General features: G+C 45.0%; 1 protein-coding gene and 1 long non-coding RNA gene across 9 annotated transcripts in view; one reads left to right on the top strand and one right to left on the bottom strand.

Annotated features, from left to right (window-relative positions):
• The window catches only part of TNRC6C (trinucleotide repeat containing adaptor 6C), a 619,746-nt gene that overhangs the window by 329,253 nt on the left and 271,255 nt on the right, over nucleotides 1-19,238 (bottom strand). The window lies entirely within an intron of this gene.
• Nucleotides 2,941-16,331, top strand: LOC109284816 (uncharacterized). Of its 4 annotated transcripts, none has more exons than XR_009463843.1 (4): nucleotides 2,941-3,502; nucleotides 8,960-9,083; nucleotides 10,375-10,462; nucleotides 15,908-16,331. It is a non-coding gene; the product is annotated as an uncharacterized LOC109284816 (long non-coding RNA). The 4 variants fall into 4 exon arrangements; XR_002092390.2 differs by lacking the exon at nucleotides 15,908-16,331 and adding an exon at nucleotides 14,717-15,042; XR_009463842.1 differs by lacking the exon at nucleotides 15,908-16,331 and adding an exon at nucleotides 11,289-12,089.

Raw genomic sequence — 19,238 nt, forward strand, 5'->3', positions numbered from 1 at the left:
CCTTTCAGAAGCTAACTGAACTTCCACATTGTTTGAATCTTTCCCAAAACTAGTTCTGTTATAAACTACAGAGTGCAGATGCCTTGATGTCTGGAAGTGATGGGTAAAGCTCCCATGATTTAGTCCAGGTTCTCATTTACAATACAGCCTCTTTATTCAGCTCTATCAGTGTAAACCTCTCACTTCAAGGTCCCTCACACTGCCAAAATGGCATAAAAAGGACCTTGTATAAATGAGGGTGTGGCGTTGCAGTTCAGGTATGGTTTTGATAAATGCTCAGCATTCCAATTGCTTTTCCAAGGCTCATTTGATCCATGTGCACTTCTGGATGTGCAAAACCAGTAGAACTGTTTTACGTACAAGAACTCCTTTCCAATGGTATTTCTGCAGTCCCAATACTGGCACAAGCCGCAAAAAAGCAGATGACCACGAGAACCTGAAATCTGGCAGAGATATAGTTCATAGGTTGAAGATGTACCTCAAAATCAGATTTGGGTCAGAAAGAATATAAAACGTACGTTGTGAGTGCGCACTGTATTTTGTTAAATAATGAAATTAAGGTCTTTAGGAATTTTACTGGAAATGCAAATGAATCCTTATATAAAATAACAATTTTTTCATTGAATACACTGTGTGTCCAGATTGTGTTGATCGTGCAGCTTTACGCATAACAGAGTGCAATTCCTGTCTTTGTACACAGCCAGGTGTAGAGTATGAACTGAGAGGGGGTATACATGCAGGTCGGCAACATCCAAAATAGCTCCCTTAGTGTGATATAGGAAGCGGGGGGGGGGGGGGGGGAAGGGGGGGGGGGGAAGGGAAGAATACAGAATTATGGCTTTATGATTAAGCCACTAGACCAGCATGTAGAAAATCTTGGCTAATTTCCCACCTCTGCCATAGATTTCCTATGTGACTAGCATCAAATCACTTCATCTCTTGGTGCCTCATTTTTCTCATCTGTAAAATGGGGACGCTGTTATTTCTCTAGCTAAAGGCAACATTAGGAGCACACATTTATTAAGGTCTGTGAGGAATTAAGGTCCTATGCTGATAGGCCATATAGAAGTATCAAGATAGACATATAAGCATTGCTGAAGAAAGAAGCAAAGCTCTGAAATATTCTTGATTTTTTTGATATGGTATAAAATACGTACGGCATAAAGCAAGAGCTACGTTCCCATGGCATGTCACACAGAGCGTTCCACTGCGATCTAGCAAATAGTCGAACAAGACGACTGTCACTGAATTGGAGGCGCTTTGTAATAATTTATGAATCCTTTATGTTGATTTGATTTTGAAATGTTTACTGTGTATTGATTTAGTTTAATAGGGGGCTGTAAGGAAAAACATGCAGAAAGGAAGCAGAATGACGTCAAGAGAAGTCAGTTCTCTGCCAGTGCTTCAGGGCTGTTAAGAGACAATGACTGCAATTACAGAAAAAAGCCCAGGCACACCACCAATCAAAAGGACTGTAGTAGTTTTAAAAGGAATTTTCTCTCATAAAAGCATAGGTGTGCAAGGGCATGAAATAGAGAGACAGGAATTTCTTTGGGGTGTCTGAAGAAACTAAACCTGCCTGGGTCCTCATCACAGGATAGCAGGGCTGTAGATAAGACAGAGGCATACATAGACTGTTTGCTGTTTTTGAACCTCTTTCTCTAACTATTCATTATTTGTTGATTAAATTGTTTATTGCTGAAATGATCAATTATTTTAAGAAATCTGTTTGGTCACTATATAAACCCCTGACCACACACTCAGAAGAAAACACAGATGTCCAGACTCAGTCGGAGAGTCTGATAGCGGAAGAATTGTGGATTTCCATCCCAAAAGAGGTAAAGCCAAGAAGCTGGAGACCTAAAGGGATATGGGTGAAACTAGATAGGGGCCCTACGTGCAGCTAGCCCTATAACTCTGACAACCACATGTCTATGCTTGTTCATTTTATTCTTAAAAAAATAGGAAATGCCATTAATACAAATAAAGCCCACATCAGAAGAACGTTAATATTGTAAAGTGCAATATTAAAAATCAGGAAGCAGCAATGATGGAGCTACCTGTTCAGTTTTAATCCTGCCCCCTCGTGTACACACAGTATCTACACCATGACACACTCTGTAAATAAAATACGCATATTGAATTCTTGCAAAATTGGTAAAGAAGTTTCCTGGCCCAGGCTTGTCTTTTACAACGATAAAACTAGTGGTAATTTACTTGCCCCGAGTTAAATTTTGCCGGGCTGATTTACAGCATCCTTCTGCGTCCCTCACCGGAGCCCCATGAGGGCACGGTGCTGGCACAGGAAAGAAAATTTCCTGTTCCACAAAGAAAGAAAGGAACTGGAGTCCTGTCTGGTACTTGAGCTCACATTGCTTAATTGTTTGGTATGCTGGGGTGGGAAAGCAAAACCGTTCGTTGGGAGGCTAGAGGTTTGACGCTACCGAGAGATTTTTTGTTGTTTCCCCCTAATGTAACCCGAACTTGGTTTCGTGTTGCATTTTGCTGTGGTTGGGTTTTAACTTTTTGCCCAATGTTCATTAGCAAAAGTGACATTTCTGTGGACAGGCAGCCAATAAAGGCAGCTAACCGCTCCCCGGCTGAGGGCCCTGTCGCTTGTTTCCTTAGCAACTGCAGGAAGGGAAAACAGAACCTGTCAGATGGAAAATGTCAGTTCCAGCGGATCTGGAGAGGAGAGATGCGGCTCCAGGAGGAGGAGGAGGATGTGGCGGGAGGAGGGGGTCAGAGCGAGGGGCAGGCAGGAAGGGGGAGGCGCGGCGGAGGGATGTGCAATGGTGAAGGAGATCTGGTGGGAGGGGAGCGCGCATTGAGAACCGCAAATCTGTAAAGGAGAGAGGCTGCGACAGAAAGAAGGGTGCGCAGCAGAGCAGGGCGGATGGCGAGGGGAGGGGGGCGAGGGAAACAGTGTTGAACAGCGCCGTCCTGACAAACAGCATTAGGACGATAATATTCAGAGGCAGACACTGACTGCCAGGTTGATTATAACACTGGTTCATTGCCAATTTTGCCAGCCCGAGTCTATCAGAACGGCCCTCAGAAGCCATCTGACTGAAGCCCCCAGACATAGCGGGCTACAGGGTGATGGATTGCAGCCGCTGAAAATAAAATACAAGTAAACACATGAATAAGTAAAGGGAGAGATAAATAAAAAGAGCCAGGCATGCTGTGCCTGCATTTTGAACATCGATCCGCATCGCCTTGTGTACGTATCAGCGGATCAATGTCTGGCTGAAAGAGAAATCACCTGCTAAAACAGTTGGGAAAGAGCTACAGACACAATGTTAATATTCATCAAAACAAATCCTCCCTCTCCCCCCCCCCCCCACGCTGCCCAGGAACCGACTGAGAGACAAGCGGCAGCGTCTGCTGAGCAGCCAGAAATAGGACAACCCTGGAGGAAGCAGTTGGTTAATGAAACCATCGCCAATGAAGTTTGTGGATGCCTCGGAGAAAGAAAGAAGTGGCCGGCTTGAGCATGTGTGTGCGTACCCAAGTGCAATTAATTCATGCTGCTTTTTTTTTTTGTTTGTTTTGGTCTTCCTTGCCTTGCAGCTTTCCCATGCAGGCTTTGCTAGCTGTTTAGGTTCTTCTAGACAGTCACATGAAGCACAGAAAGGCACTGCAATTTTTAAAAAGGGGGCTTAAAGGGAATTGAGATTTTCATTCTGTCTTCAGAGGGCAATTGCTCATTTCTCCAAGTGTCCCCCCCTCCCTGCCAATACACACAGGCACATGCACACAGACTCCTGAAATCTGACTTTTAGGTTATTAAGGTGAACAGAACTAAGAAGGCCTTGTGAAGTGTGTTAGCCTCATTTGGGGGAGCGGGGTTGAAATCAAACTGCTTTCTCTAAATAACACCTGACTTTACAGAAAAGCCAGAGGATAAACATAAAAAGGGAAAATCCTTGCCAGTGTTGTTGTTCTGCAAGGGCTGTGGATGAGTTTGGGGGCTTGGGGCATTGACTACATCACTTCCATTTACGTCAGTGCAAATTGCAACAGCTAACTCCCTGAACATTTCTCTGCAAACATCCCCTTTGGTATTGTGTCTAGCTGAAGAAAAGGTGGGCAGAATTTATTAGCCTGCGATTTTATCTGCTCTGGAAAGGACTAGTACAAGGAGTGTGGCATCATTCAGGATGCAGGACAAGTAGATAGACGTAAAGGATAAAGAGAAACTATCAAGAGGACCTAAAATACTCACTTTCAGTTGTGTCCAGGAATTAAACAATCAATTGTGATAAAACAAAAACCTTGCCAAAACTCTCCAATTCCTACAACTGAATTCAAAGTTTCCCCTTGTAAAAAATGATTTTATAAAAATGTTGTGCATTTTGTGAACTTCTGGGTCCTCTAGGAACAACATGCCAATGATCATAATGCCTGAAAAGTTACAGCACAAAACTAATGATCCAATAGACAAGTCTCCCTTTTGGATTTGCACCTTGGTTTTATGTGAAGGAGGAAGATATCAAATTTAGGTTTCTCAACTGGAATGGAAAAGACTTGCATTAAATATATATCTCTGGCATCTTCCTGTGGGAGCTTGGGTAATCACTTAAACTGCCTATGTATGTCTGTAAAATGGGCAATATAACCCTTCCTTCCCTGACCTCATGGAAGAGTTCTGGAGTTTCATTTAGACCCCCTTTCTGAGTTCTTATTAGTATCTGACATCTGGAGCTGTGCAGATGCCAGATACTATGAAGACGTGCCATATTAAAACCTACACAGGTAGTAAAAGAAAGGAAACAAATGCATCAGGACTCTCATGGTTCATGTTTACCAGGAGGTTTCCAGAACAGTGTTGGAGACCTGAGGACCTGGTTAAATGGTAATTCTGGGTGGCTCATGGAGCTCTTAACCCCTGGACTGTTCGCATGTTAACAGTTTCAAGTGGTTTTAAGTAGGGCTGTGTGAAGCTTTGGACAGAGCTTTGGATCCGGAGAAGCTTTGGACGCTTCGGGGTCCGAAGCAGCACATCCGGGTCGAAGTGCTGGCCTCATTAGGTTTCCCAAAGCAGTTCGGCGCTCCCAAAGTGCTTCGGAGCCACCTCAAAGATCTGGCCATAGGGTATAATGGGGAAACAATAAAATATCTATAACTTTGTTGCTTTTGTCCAATTCAGATGAAATTTTCAGGAGTGGTAGCCTCTGCTGACAGCATGAAGCCTGCCAGGTTTCAAGAAGATTGGTCCATGGGTTTGGGGGGGGAACTGCACCCCAAATTCTTGAAAGCAAAACTCCTGTCATGTCTACACGTTACAACACAAGGGGTCAAAACTGCAGGGGTGGCTATGCTGAGGCCACAAAGCCACAAAGCCTGCCAAATTTCAAGCAGATTGGTGCAGGCGCTTAGGGGGAACTGCACCTCAAGCTGTGGACAAGCAAAACTCATGCCATGGGTAACCCTGGGTGTGTTGAGGTGCAGCAGGGTGACAGCTGCAGGGATGGTGGCCCCTGCTGAGGCCACCACACCTGCCAGCTGTTGAGGAGATCAGCGCAGGGGAGTTCTGGGGCCCTGCACCCCTAGCTGCTGACAGACAAAACTTGTGCCATGGCTGCGTGTGGGACTGACTGTGTCTGTCTTGGGAGACACTACCGCAAGCCTGGCTGCTAAGCTATTGTGTTACCAGTTACCAATCAATCATGATTAATTCAGGAATCAGCTCAATACATAGGACCTACCTAATGTAGCCAGTTCATTGCCATCAATTAGCACCTACAAAACCAGACTAAGGAGAGGAAAGAATCAATACAGACAGTCAACTGCCCCAAGAAACTTGGCAGCTTTCATGCTCTCAGCAGAGGCTCCCATCCCTGCAAGTTTCATCCAAACAGGACAAAAAACAACAAAGTTATAGATATTTCATTGACTCCCCATTATACCCTATGGCTGGATCTCCAAGGCGGATCTTGGCTGGATCGAGGTGGAAACCCGGTCCGGAGCTCCAGATCGGATTGCGGCTATCCGAAGCGGCTGGGTCTGAAGCTGGATTGGATCACTGCCGACTCGCACAGGCCTAGTTTTAAGTACTCATTATGCGGCTCAAAGTTAAGTCACTCCAGGGCAGCATTACCTCTGTCTGCACTATGCAGGTCCTGTTCCTGGGGCTACTCTCCACAGATGTGCCGCCCAAGCTGAAATCCTCCAGCATCCCAGTATCTCTCACACCCGCAACCATAGAGCATGGACAGAAGCCTGCTCTGGCTCACCAGCCCTCTAGTGGCAATTCACAGCTACAGGTCCTAGGTTTGCCCCTGCTCACCAGGCCTCTAGTGAGAAGTCAGAGCTGTGCAGGTGGAAGACAGTAAGAGAAGGTTTCTAGACTGAAGGTGTGACTGGTCTAAACCCCAAACTAGCACTAACACCAATCAATATTTCTGTGGCTCACTGTAAGGTGAAGTAAAGCCCTGAGATGCATCTGAATCAAACTAGGACTTGGAGCACTCTGCACTTCACTCATCTCAGTTCATCATACGAGCTGGACAGGGGTTGTCAACTGGGGGTATGTGTACCCCCAGGGGTACTTAAAAAGGTTGTAGGGGATACATGTGGGTGGGTGGGTGGGCAGGGATGGAGTGCATCCTGGTGTGTTCGCCTCTTACCCAGGGGAGGGGGAGGGTGGTCCGGGCACTGCCAGCCCCGCGCAGCATACCGCAGCACCTCCCTGCCCCCCACCCCAGCTCACTGTCCTGATTGGCTGCTACCCCTGCAGCAGAGCTAGGAGGGTCTGAATGGTGAGGGGTGGGGTGGGATCAGCATGCTGGGCAGGGCAGGGCAGGCTGTGGGCCATTGCAGGTTGGGGCCAGGGCAGCACTGGGCTGTTCCCAGTGTGGGTGTTGGGCCAGGCTGTGCTGGGAGAGGCTTGGGGGAGCTACAGCAAATTTTGGGGTGGCTGCAGCCCCTCCTGTAGCCTCACTCCCAGTGCCACTGCTGCCAGCTTGTCGAGGGGTGCAGGCGGGCAGCTCTCACAGCTGCACACACTGTTGGGGGAGCCGGAGGGGGGGCGAACGTGCACGTGCCACATCTCACGTCTGTCATGGGATGGGGTCCCCAAGGATGGCTGTGTTACCCCTAAGGCCCCTCGACCGTGCCAATTCAACCCAATGGGCACCCTCTATTCTCACCCGCCACATCTTGATGTAATTATAAAAAACAGGGAGGCTGCCTTCAAGTCTACTTGGCCATGGTTCTGATAGACCCTCTGAACCCTGTGGGTTCCTGGACCCCTTGTGGGTCCCATTTCACAATGGATGTCTCGGGACACCCCAGCCTTATGGGCTATATGCGTGGCTCCAAACCTTCCCTTTACCATGCCCCAAGCCTTGCAGATGGTATTGACACAACGTCTCTCTGAGGGCTTGGTCTCACTTGGCTCTCGGGTCATTATAGGGCTCTCTGCGGCCCTGTCCCGGTCTCTGTGCCCATGCTGGTGCTGGGCTCCCTGCAGCCCTGTCCTGGTCTCTGTGTCCGCACTGGCGCTGGGCTCCCCGCAGCCCTGTCCCGGTCTCTGCGCCCGCGCTGGTGCTGGGGTCTGTTCACCCCCCAGACACTGCACCCTCTGGTGCCAGGGTCTGTGCACCCCGTATACTGTGCCCACACTGGCGCCAGGGTCCCCACACTGCAGTGGGCCCCTAATGAGGCCTCATCCTTCCTCAATAGCCTCACCCAAACCACTGGTCTTATAAACAAAAGTGAAAAATGCAAGCCCCTAGGCTATACCATAACTCAAGCTACATAAGGTGTGCTCTGCCCCTTAACATTACCAGGAGCAGAACTTAGTCAGGCCTCTTCCCTTCACTTCCTCTAGGAGGGCTCCTTCCCCCTTGGCCACTGGCCCTCCCTAGTTCCACCCTGGGGTTTATATGGGCCCAGGGCCCTGCCTCTTCTGGTCAGCTGACCAGGTGCAGGTGCAGGCTAATTTGCTCGCTAGCCTGTTGCCCTGGGCTTCTGCCTGTCTCTTTGGGCTCTCCCCCGGCAATTTCTGCTCTTCTAGGAGTAGGCACCTTAGTGCCCTGTGACAGCGTCCCTATGCCGTGCCCCTGGACAAACCTCTAGGCTCTGATTGTCCCACAACCCAGCCCATCTGGGGCCCCATTCACAGCGAATGGGGCCCCAGTCAGGGCGAGTTGTGGGACAATCCCCACAGTGCAGGAGGGAGTAGGGCAGGGGGAGCGGTGAATGATTCGCGCCTGCCCCTGCCCCACTCCCTCCTGTACTGCGGGTGTCTTGAGCCCCAGCCCCACTCCCCACTCACTGCCATGCAGATGGGGGGCAGATCAAGGTGCCCGCAGTGAGGGAGGGGGTGCAGCAGGGGCTGGGGTGACTGGGGCCCTGGCCAGGCCAGGTGGTGGGACAAGGGGAGCCCCCCATGGCCCTTTCTCCTCCCCCCATCCCTTTCCCCCCTCAGACTTGCCTGCTGGGGGGGTGCACACATGTGTGCTCAGTCCCCCCATATAATTTATTTTCTCCTTTCACCTATGCAGCACCTGCCCCAGCCCAGCCCCACTCCGTTTCTTACCGCAGAGCCTTGATCTGCCCCTCTCCTCCTTTAAAAACAAGAAAAAAATATAAAGGGGTACATGAGTTGAAACTTTGAGACCGAAGGGTTACATGTGTTAAAAAAGCTAGAAAACCCCAACTCTGTAAAAGCAAAATGTTTTTTATGCATGAATTTACCCTCTACATCTTGACCTCTTCGCCCAAGAATTACTGAATAAAAATTATTGTAATAGCAACAACCATTCAGTCTGGACACTGCCCACTTTGGACAAACAACTTCACACACAGCCAGCTCTTGAAGTGGCAGCAACTTCATGTTAAGGATAGAAGGGCTTGCTGTTCAGTTCCCTTATGCTGACACCTGCTTACTGAGTTAAAGATATTTTAATGGTGATAGCACTAAATCACTCTCCACTCTTTCCCTTTAAAGACAATATGGACTTCCTTGCCAGACTGGGACCTACTTAAATTATGGCATTTTTCATCTTGATTGTCAATTGTAATCTGCTGGAAGTTAGAGAAGAAGAGGCTGCAATTACACTTTGTACATTAAAGTGAGTGGAATAAAAAGAAGAATTATTTAATGATTATGGCTGCTTGCAGATGTGAAAAAAAAATAAAATAAGGTGTGCTGTACTTTAAACTTGGTGTGCTCCCATACCAAGCCTAGCACATGCCCAGAAGAGGCAATGCGTTGGTTCAAGCCAGCTCTGCAGTGTCTGTATAGATTGGGCGCTTTAGTAGGACTTTTTTGGCACTTTAATCTAATAGCTGATTGAATCAGCTATTAGATAAAAGTGGTAAAAATCCCTGCTGAAATGGATCTATACAGACACTGCAGAGCCAGGTGGAAGTAACGCACTGTTTCTTCCAGTAAAGTGCGGTTTGGTTTGGGGGTTTTTTTCACATCTGCAAGCAGTCTTTATGGTTCCTGGCTGTTGGTTAAAAAGTACAATATTTATTTGGGGTGTTTATTTTTACACTGCTGTCCAGTTGACCAGCACAAAAGACTGGGGCACAGGAGGCCTGGACTCCAACTCTTCATGCTTTCCCTGACTCACCCTGTTGAATTCCTTTAATTGCTATGATCTATATTTCTCCATCTATCCAAAATGGACAATACCTCTTGTCACTGTAAGTACTTTGTAAAGCACCCTGCAGCAGACTCCATGTCTTAGGAACTGCAGCCCTGTGGCAAGTGACAAGCAAGTGACTGCAGGCCTGCCTAGGAGCACTGGGCCAGATGATAAGGATAATTGGCTGGCCCAGAGGAAGTTTAAAGGCTCTCAGGGAAGGGAGCTGAGAGGGAAGACTGTAGAATTGAGCTAGAATACTCTCTCAGAGTCTGGGAAAAACTGCAGGGTGAGAGAGATGTAGAAGGATGCAAGGCAGAGGCTGTAGCACTGAGCCAGAGTACTCTCTCAGGGGCTGGAAAGGATTGCTGGGTGTGAGCTGAGCTGTTTATGCATTTGTTTTATTTCTGATTGATGGATTAGGTGGTACCCTGTGGGGTAAGTTTGCTCAGGAAAATAGACTGTGTTATACAAACTGACAACATGCTTTATACCCATAGATAAATGGCATGATTTGTATTGCAAAGTATTATTACTTTCGATGCTGCTCCTCAAGCAACTTTGCCCTTTCTTTGCCTATTATGAGTGGAAATGGCTCTAGATCAAAATCTGTATAGAAACCTCCTCCTTGGATCGCCTCTCAAAATTTGTCTCTACCCCAGCAATCTGATAAAGGTTCAGCTAGTTAAGCATTGTATCCGCTGCCTCATATTGGCTAAGAATTGCATATCTCTTACTTACGTTACCATTACTAACATTTACTTTCTTCTAGGTACCACAAGATCTATACACAGCAACCAGGCTGGATTTTATTGTGCTGGGCTGTTACCCTGTTTCCTACTTGTCTCACCCTGGTACAGGTATCTGTCTCATTCACCTAATTTATCTTGCCTTTTAGATTGAAAGCTCTTTGTGGCAGGGGCTGTTACCTATCATCTGTCTGCACAGTGATTCAGCATCATAACCTTCTCACCTGACTGGCACCTAGGAGGCATCACAAAACAAGAATGGACAGTAATTATAGCATATCTTTCCCCATTCATGTAGTTTTATTCCCCTCAGCTCCTTTTTTCTCTAGCAAAGACAACTGTGTCAATAGGCTTTAACAAACTTAAATCACCATTTTTTGCCTATGTGAGACCTGAGACAGGGGGTAGCAAATATGGCCTGCAGGCCAGATCTAGCCTGAAGAGACAGAGGTGTCAGCAGTGTTTGGGTGGGGTTGGGGGACAGCATGATGCACTGCAGCTGGGTGGTGGGAACTTCACCTGTGCTGCAGCTGGGTGTTGGGGGAAAAGTAGTGGTGGCTGGGTCCTAGTGAGCTGTGTCATTCTGGCCCATCTCCTGAAAATCTTGCCAATCACTGATCTAGTATTTAAAGGACTAAAAAGAAGGGCAAAAGACTGGGAAAGCCACTGACATTTCTGCTTCCCAATAAAGAATGCAGCTGAAGTTCAGCTCAGAAAACACATGTATAGGTCAGGTTTTCTGGGTTTTCAAATGCCTCTCCTTCCCTGTTGAGTCTCCTTCCCTGGTTATTTTTATACATCTTATGTAACTAAGAGTCAGAATCTGCTCTGATTCACACTTCTGCAGAAAACAGACATCCAAATAAAGAACCAGGCATCCAAACATAAACTGTCAGCCTACTGCCCTCCTGGAACTAAGCATAAGTCTTTTCCACAGATTTCAGACTTGCAAAATGTGCCAGCTTCTTGCACATTCAGAGACTGAAGGCTTCTGTCTACAAAGGAAGGAGAGCTGGGGTAGTAGCAACACATTACTTCAGACTGCCCTGCTACTGAACCTTAACCTTTATGGAGAATCCAGCCTTTAAGAGTAACAGGGAGCTTGGTTTCTGTGCATACCCAGTTCCTGGCTCCTCTTCTGAGGAGGTTTATCCTAAGTCTTCATAAACATACAAAACTTGTACTTCATGTTATGATAATTCCACACTTATGGGCATAGCCTAAAATGCTAGATTAGCTGTAACACAAGTAGGCAACCAATAAAAAATGAATAATGCTTTGCACTTATCCAGTTTTGTTGATCCATAAATCCTAAATGCTTTACATATATGGGTAAGTGTTATTACCCATTTTGGAGAGGGGTAGGAGAGGAAAACAGTTACATAAAATGTTCAAAGGACATGCTTTTACAATGGGCAAAACCAAGAAAAGCTCTTGGGTCTCTTGAGTTCCAGTTTGATAGTTTACTGTGCACTGCTGCCATAAAAAAATATTTCCATGAGCTAATTAACTCTCTACAACTAATTGACCATCTCTAAACAGTTTGTGATTGAACAGAAACATCCACTGCCCAGTGATCTTCTCTTCTTAGTTTCTCCTCTTTGTAAATATCTACCAGTTGAGGATCTGGACCTACATTCCTACAAAAAGCACTTTGTCTACCTATGCCATTCTGCTCAGTTGCGTGTTCCTAATTTTGCATCCCCATGAGTCCAACATTTTGGTTACTAAATGTTTAGCTACTTCCTTCCAGGAAAGAAAACAAATTGTGCAAGAAGGAATTAAGCTTAACAGATTTAGATTTGCCAGAATCATCTTGTAGTTGAACCACACTAGAATCTGGAGACTCTAAAATCAATATTGGTGTAATGAAGGAATCCAACTTACTAAGGCGGCACTGAAATATCAATTGTTTTAAGTCTGTTAGAGTCTAATAGGCTCAGCAACATTTACTGAAGAAAGGCCCTGACCCTGCTGATCAGTGGTCATAGCATTGAACTGGTATAGTAATTCAAACATATGCAAAAGGTTTAAATGCACATTTAGTGGTTGTTGGGCAGTAGATTTGTATTAATATAAAGATATTTGCATCTCAGGGGAGAAAATACAGCCAAGCGATCAAAAGAAAAATGGATTTATTTCAACGAATTTTAGTCTGATCATGAAAAAATTCAACCACGTGAAGCTTACTGTACTTTTAAAGGGGTGGTGTCAGACTGAAATTCAGAATATTAAAAATCTCCTGTGGTTATGTAATGAACATCTCAAATTATTTACACCAAAAGGACTACAGAAGTTTTATTTTTCACCATCACCATTGATGCTCTTCATTTATTTTGCATGTGCATTTCTCTTAGCTTGTACAATATAAATATACTAGTTAGTTTAAGTTGTGTTTCCACAGTATTACCTTTTCCAGGCTTTGCACATGGCTTCCAGGATTAGAAGAGCCATGTGCAAAGCCTGGAAAAGGCAACAGTTTTAGTCACCTCTACAAGAAAAATCCCTATTATTTGGAATTAAAATCAAAACAAAACACAGAGAAAAATGAAGGAAAAAAGAAACTTTTGCTGTTTATCTCAGATGGCTATTAAAAGCCCATCTATTTAATTGGACAGCCAACACTAATAGCTTCATTTTAATGAAGAAGCATTAAAGAAGTTTTGTACTGAGGTGGACTCTAATCTCTCCAGTTTTAGTACATAGGACAGATCCTCTGTAGAATGTGCACATCAGATCTATCTGCTTGGGGTAGGATCTCACTAGCTTGCTAGAAGCTGGTCACAGGTACTATCACTGGTACTCTCCATTTCCTGTCTTCTTTATTAAAATCTATGGATGTTCACTGTTCGTTATCCTAATCCTAACCCCCCCTCAATAATTTATTTTATTCTAATCCTCTAGCCTCTCCTTTAAATCAAGGTAATTGTTATGGATCTTTATCAAATGGCTTTCTTTTTTTAGTAATCATAGCTTTTGCTTTATTTGCTTTGGCACTGATATCTATACAAATAAAAGAATACTCTAATTTATTTAAGCAGCCTTCCCTTTTTCACAAACCCTTTTCTGATCAAACCTGGCCCCTGATTCTGATGCCCTCATGAACAGCATCTGCCACTCAAAAGGTGCTTAAATCATCAAAAATAAGAGTTCCAGAATTTATCTCCATGCTTTTCAAATGATAGCACCTTATCAATCCTACCCCTATGCACCAAATCACTTTAATAATCATATCAGTATACCACATATGATAGAAACCAACTCTTCTCATCAAGGCCCCTCTTCTGTTACACAAGAATAAAATTTGGTCCTACCACTCCTTCAGACTTTGGAAGACTGTGAAAGACTGAAAGGAGTTCAGTCTTCCCTTGTTTCTCTGCATCTACCTTTACGGATGAAGTTGTAAGTTGCTGATGGATCACTATTCACTTCTCAGGAAGCCTTCTGCAACATACTGGAAATATTTAAAAGATGACTTTTCTTTGCCATCTGCTGTGTGCTGTATGTGACCTGAGGAACAGTATACACTAAAAACATGACATGCAATTTGATTAGATTTCCTTTTTGCTAATTATCCTTCTAACTTGCTTCTGCCTGTTTTCCACATTCCCCAATCTTCTTCCTACCTTGTCACACTCCACTACACACTTTTGACTGAGGAAAATAAAATGCTCAGGTCTCAACACAAAAGGGAAAATAATGGATGTTCTGCATACTGATGTTCTGCCACTGAAATGTAGCAGATACAGAGTTAATTATAACCAACTAGCTCCAGTGGATGCGTCCAAACAGTGATGAACAGGCTACAGGCAGAACGAATATGATGATGGTATCTGACTTCTAGAGTCTAAAGTGGCAATCTCTGACTTCCTTGTATAGTCTACAAGATACTTGAAGGGTGAAGCAGGTCAACATGTTCTCTGTTTTTGCTTCCTGCCTCTGGAATAAACATCACACAGAAATATTTTCAGCTGCATCTTTCTTATTGCTGATTCAAGGTGCTAAGTTGACAGCACTGGAAATTTGGTCTTCTGTTTCACCCTGAAGCAGCTGCAGTAACAGAGAGCAGCATGTGCAAGCTTGACTACAGTGTCCATTCTCCACCCATCAAAGATGTACCAGAAGGGCCATTGCTAGAGTTTGTACTGATTAAGAAAATGTATAAGTATTTTTCTGTGCTGGTACAACCAAGAGTGAGAGCTGTAGAATGCCCCAGAGAAATGTATTGCCACCATGCTTTCTGCAGCTTCTAAAATGGGTGATACCAGTGCTAACAGGAAAAATCCCATCTACACATATTCCTGGTACAAACAAGGTCCTCACAGAGAGGAGTCACTTAGTTCAAACTTTGTACTTGGTCCACAGAACGAGAACATCTACAAGGTCTCTACTCTGAGAGAGGAGTCTATGAGATGGATCTCTTCCCAATGAGAACAGGCTGGAGAGTCTCTTACTCAAGTCCCAAAAGCTCATGAACAGCTTTCCAGAAGACTCAGATTGAAACCAGACACCTAGATGTGAAGGCTTCTGCATGTTTAATGAATTGAGGATACCATTCAGCTCCATCCTGATTATGTTTTAAGTACAAGGGCAAGTCCCTGATTTTTGTAAGAAGTGGTTCTGTGCTATATGTGTATGATTGTATTGTCATGTGTTTATTTTCCCTTATGAAGAGAGAGTGCTGGTTTTTACATGTTTCCTTTTCTCATGTTTATATTACCTGATTGCTGTGTCCCCTAAGCAGATATTATGGGAGAAGTTGAGCCATTGTAAAGCACATATGATTTTACCAGATTAATTTTTCACTTAGATTCATAGAGTGAGGTAAAAACGTTATATGGTATACAAAAGAATCCCAAGCTTATCCAATCATGGAAACATTGGCAGCTGGGCTAGAAGTCATAGAAAAAATATTTACTTTAAATATATGTTCTTTAAAGATGGTGGATAGCAAGGGTGTTGCCAAGAGTTTAGAACAGGAGACTGGGAATTCCTAACCCTGCTGCTATCTGGCTGGATGATGTTGGACAAGCCAAGAGACTTCCTTTGTGCCAAAATGTTTCTGTCTATTAAACAAGTATATTAGTGTCCCAGCACAAAAGTGTGTTATAAGAATTAATGTTGAAAAGCACTCCAAAATCCTCGATACAATTATTTTAAGTAAGAAACACTAGAATAAACAAATTGAAATATGAAGGAACCTTCTGAAGAGGCAATTATGTGGGGCAAGAATGAATAGTAGGAAGGCTGTGAGAGGTCGTAGGGGCAACCAACAATGGACATCTCAATCTTCTTTTTCCAAGATAAATAACTAGGAAGCCAAACCCAGGTTGGACACAGCTCGCTCCCAGTTGTATTAAAGGAGACACACCTCTAAATATAGAATGATTGGCCTATTGTTCACGTAGAATATCTGTTGAGTAATTTTATTATCCATCCCAAGAAAAGAAAAACTTTCCAGTGAGAATTACCACAGGGGAAATAACATGAGCATAGCTGACTGCATCAACCAGCAAGAACCAAGCTCTGACTAACAGGTCTTTTCCTCTCCTTTAGTATTATGTGAAGAGACGGAAACTCTACATGCAAAACTACTGAAGATTAAATTTCTGCTGTGCAGAGAACCAGTACCAGGCCTACACATGACTTCAGTCCCCTTTATGCCCATAGAATTGATGAGGTTACCAATGATGAAATTCAAATAGGATGAATGACTCCAGCCAATGAACTAGTTTGGACAAAGGCTGAGATTTTAAACCATGACCTTTTCATCCTGTAGACCCAAGTCATATCTGAGTCTTATACCAACACCATCATCACTTGTTTCTGATTATGAATGCCAGGTGTCCAAGTTCCTCCTGTGTATCCTTAAGATAAACATGTCCTTCATTGTAGTCACCTATTTCATCATACAGTCCTATCAAATGAGCCTTGCTAACTCATAAATTACTGTGCAAACCGTTCCAAACAATAAAGGCAATTTTACTTACTGAACCATTAAATTTACATACTTAAATTAGACTCAACCAGACGTTGAGGAGATGTCTTGCGGCCAGACAAACAATGAATTTAGGGAAAGAACTGCCGTGTACTTCCCCACCTCTCACATGAAATTAATGAGGTGCTTCAATTTAATCATCATTAAAATTACATCTTTATTTAGTTACTTAGCTGAGTTTGACTCACCGCACAGCATGGAACATGGAGTAACCCCTCCAACATGAACCTTTCCAAAGAGACATGGGCTGAGAGTACGGGGTCTCTTGCCTCCTGGCATCCTCTGAATCCATCCTATGCAAGGTGACTATGTGTGTGTATGAAGGGCCCAAATCATTTTCTGACACTTATTATTACGGTGAGCAACACAAATAAGAGATAGAAAGAGTAGGGCAAGTTAGAATAAAGTGAAAAGCATAGTTTAGGGGGTGCATGGGAGAGTTGTTCAAGGGATGGAGAAAGGAGGGAGGGAAATAAATAGATATCCTAACCCTTTGGAGTTTGTCAACACACTGGAAACCTTCATGGCAATATTAGTTTAAAAGCTGAATCTGTTTTCAGGGAAAGCTCATTAGAGAACCACCACTTTGAAACAAAACCCAAAATAAGAAGAAAAAAGAGAGACACAGAAAAAAAGAGAGAGAGAGCAGGTCTCATGTGCACCTGCAATTTGTTTAGCATTTGCTCTCCCTCACACATCATTTATTCATCTAAAGATGCTTCTCTGCATTTTCAACACTAATATGGTGAGAGGTTCTCCCTGACAGCAATAGCAATACAGATTACACTGTATTTATATATCCACTGTGGCAATAAAAAGCGTTCATGTTACAATCTGGGGTGCTGTGACCTGCACACAGAATCCAGAGACAGCACCATGTAAACTAAGGGGGCGAAGTCCCACCATAAGTCCATGTCAAGTTAAGCCAAAACTAGAATACAATAAATGATCATTCAGCTTAATACCGGACAGATATTAGCAAACACTAGGGAACTCAAGAAGAACACAAAAATCTATAGGCCGTTGTACGCCTGTAGTTCTCAGTCTTTATACAAAGAGTCAGGCCATGCCTCTCCAACTTCTTTGAATTTGGTATGACCCTGGTTGAGAACCACTGTTGCGCTGCCTCAGCTTAGCTCAGTGGTTCTCAACTGGGTGCCACTGCTGCTGCCAGGTAAAATTGCTGTGCATGCATACCTCATACACAGCCAGACTGGGAAGGGCTGCAGCATGTGTATACTAGGGCTGTGTGAAGCTTCAGGTGGTGATTCAATTCAGAGAAGATTCAGCTTGATTTGGTGGCTGAATCTCCGAATCCAAATCGAATCAGGGGACCAATAAAAAGGTCCAAATCAATTCAAAGCTCTCTGAATCTTCGGCAAAGATTCGGAGCGTTTTGATGATTTGGGCAGTCCCTGGTGGCTGCAGCTCCCTGCTGGTAAGTACTAGGGATGGGGGAGGGGACCATGGGGGGACCCCTGCCAGCCCCAATCCCCTGCCTGCTCCCCCACCCCCACACCCGACCCCTACCCAGTCCCCCAGACACCCCATGGGTGACCCACCCAGGCTAGCTCCAGCTCTTTAAGAAAAAAAAAGCTGAGAAAAGCCCTGGGACTCACCACTCCTACAGCATCCTTGGAGCTTCAGGTGCTCATGCAGAGCCCCCCCACATGGCATGGGGCAGCGGGGGGCAGTGGGGATTGCCCCCCCCACTGGCAGGAGCGGTGAGTCTGGGGGTATTTTCATTTTGTTTACAGGGCACCCGTGGGGGAGCTGGGGGAGTGAAGGGGGGACTTGGGGGGCTTGTGCAGAGCCCCCCATGCATCATGGGGCAGTGGGAGGCAGCAGGGATTGCCCCCCACCCGGCAGCACCAGCTGAGCTGGGGCTTTTTTCCTCCCAAGTGCCAGGAGCTGGGACAGGCGGGGCAGCCATTGCCAGGCTGGGAGAGTGGGTGGGCAATGGGCCTGGCCTGACTAATGCAGGGATTTGGCAGGAGCTGAATCTCCGAATCAGATTCACTTAAATCAAATCAGGATAGAGATTCGAATCACCAAATCAAATCACTGTCCCCCAGATCAGCCAAATCCAAAACTGAAGCGAATACTAGCTGCTTTGCACAGGCCTAGCATATACTCTCCTGCCTCATTAGCCTTCTCTGATAAGCCTATTAGGCAGGAGAGGAGCTTGCTTGCAGCCCTTCCTGGTTTGATTCTGAAAGGTATCTCCTGGAAAGAGAGGTATAAAGGGTAGGTGGGAACTATTTTGCACTCCTGTATTTCCAGGAGGAGCAGATCAGGAAGGACTGTACCACGAGCCACTCTTCTTCCTCGCTTAGGTTTATCTGAGAACCCTAACAAGTGTGGACATGCTGTAGTCCTTCCCAGTCTGGCTGTGCACCTCATACGCTACCTGGCTGCCATGGTGGCAGTGGCAGAGCCTACACTGCAGCACCCCGGGAAGAGTTGAGAACAATTTAGAGCGGCTTAAATAACTGAATGGAGCAGACATGGGAACAGGATTATTTAGAGCAGTCTGCAGGGACGAATGGAGGCTGAGAGTGGATGGAATGAGTGAGATGATGGGTCTTTACCATCTCTATTCTTTTTGCATTTATGATTCAGCAGTACAATTATTATTATCATTATAAACAAAGGGCAGAATAGCAAGTGTCTAGCAAGGGGCAGACTTTCTCCCCAAGTGACAAATGCACAATGAGGTACTAAACCAACAATAAATAATAATTAAACTTTCAGTTACTGCATGATAGCTGTATTTTCCCTTTGATCTCTGAGCAAGCCATCTTATGACACTGGTGGCATTCCATTTTATATGGGATAAGGGAAGAGTCCTGAATTTATAGTGCACCCAAAGGAGCACAATTAAACACA

This window comes from Alligator mississippiensis, chromosome 8 (assembly GCF_030867095.1).
Source record: "Alligator mississippiensis isolate rAllMis1 chromosome 8, rAllMis1, whole genome shotgun sequence".
In the NCBI taxonomy this organism is placed as follows: Eukaryota; Metazoa; Chordata; order Crocodylia; family Alligatoridae; genus Alligator; species Alligator mississippiensis.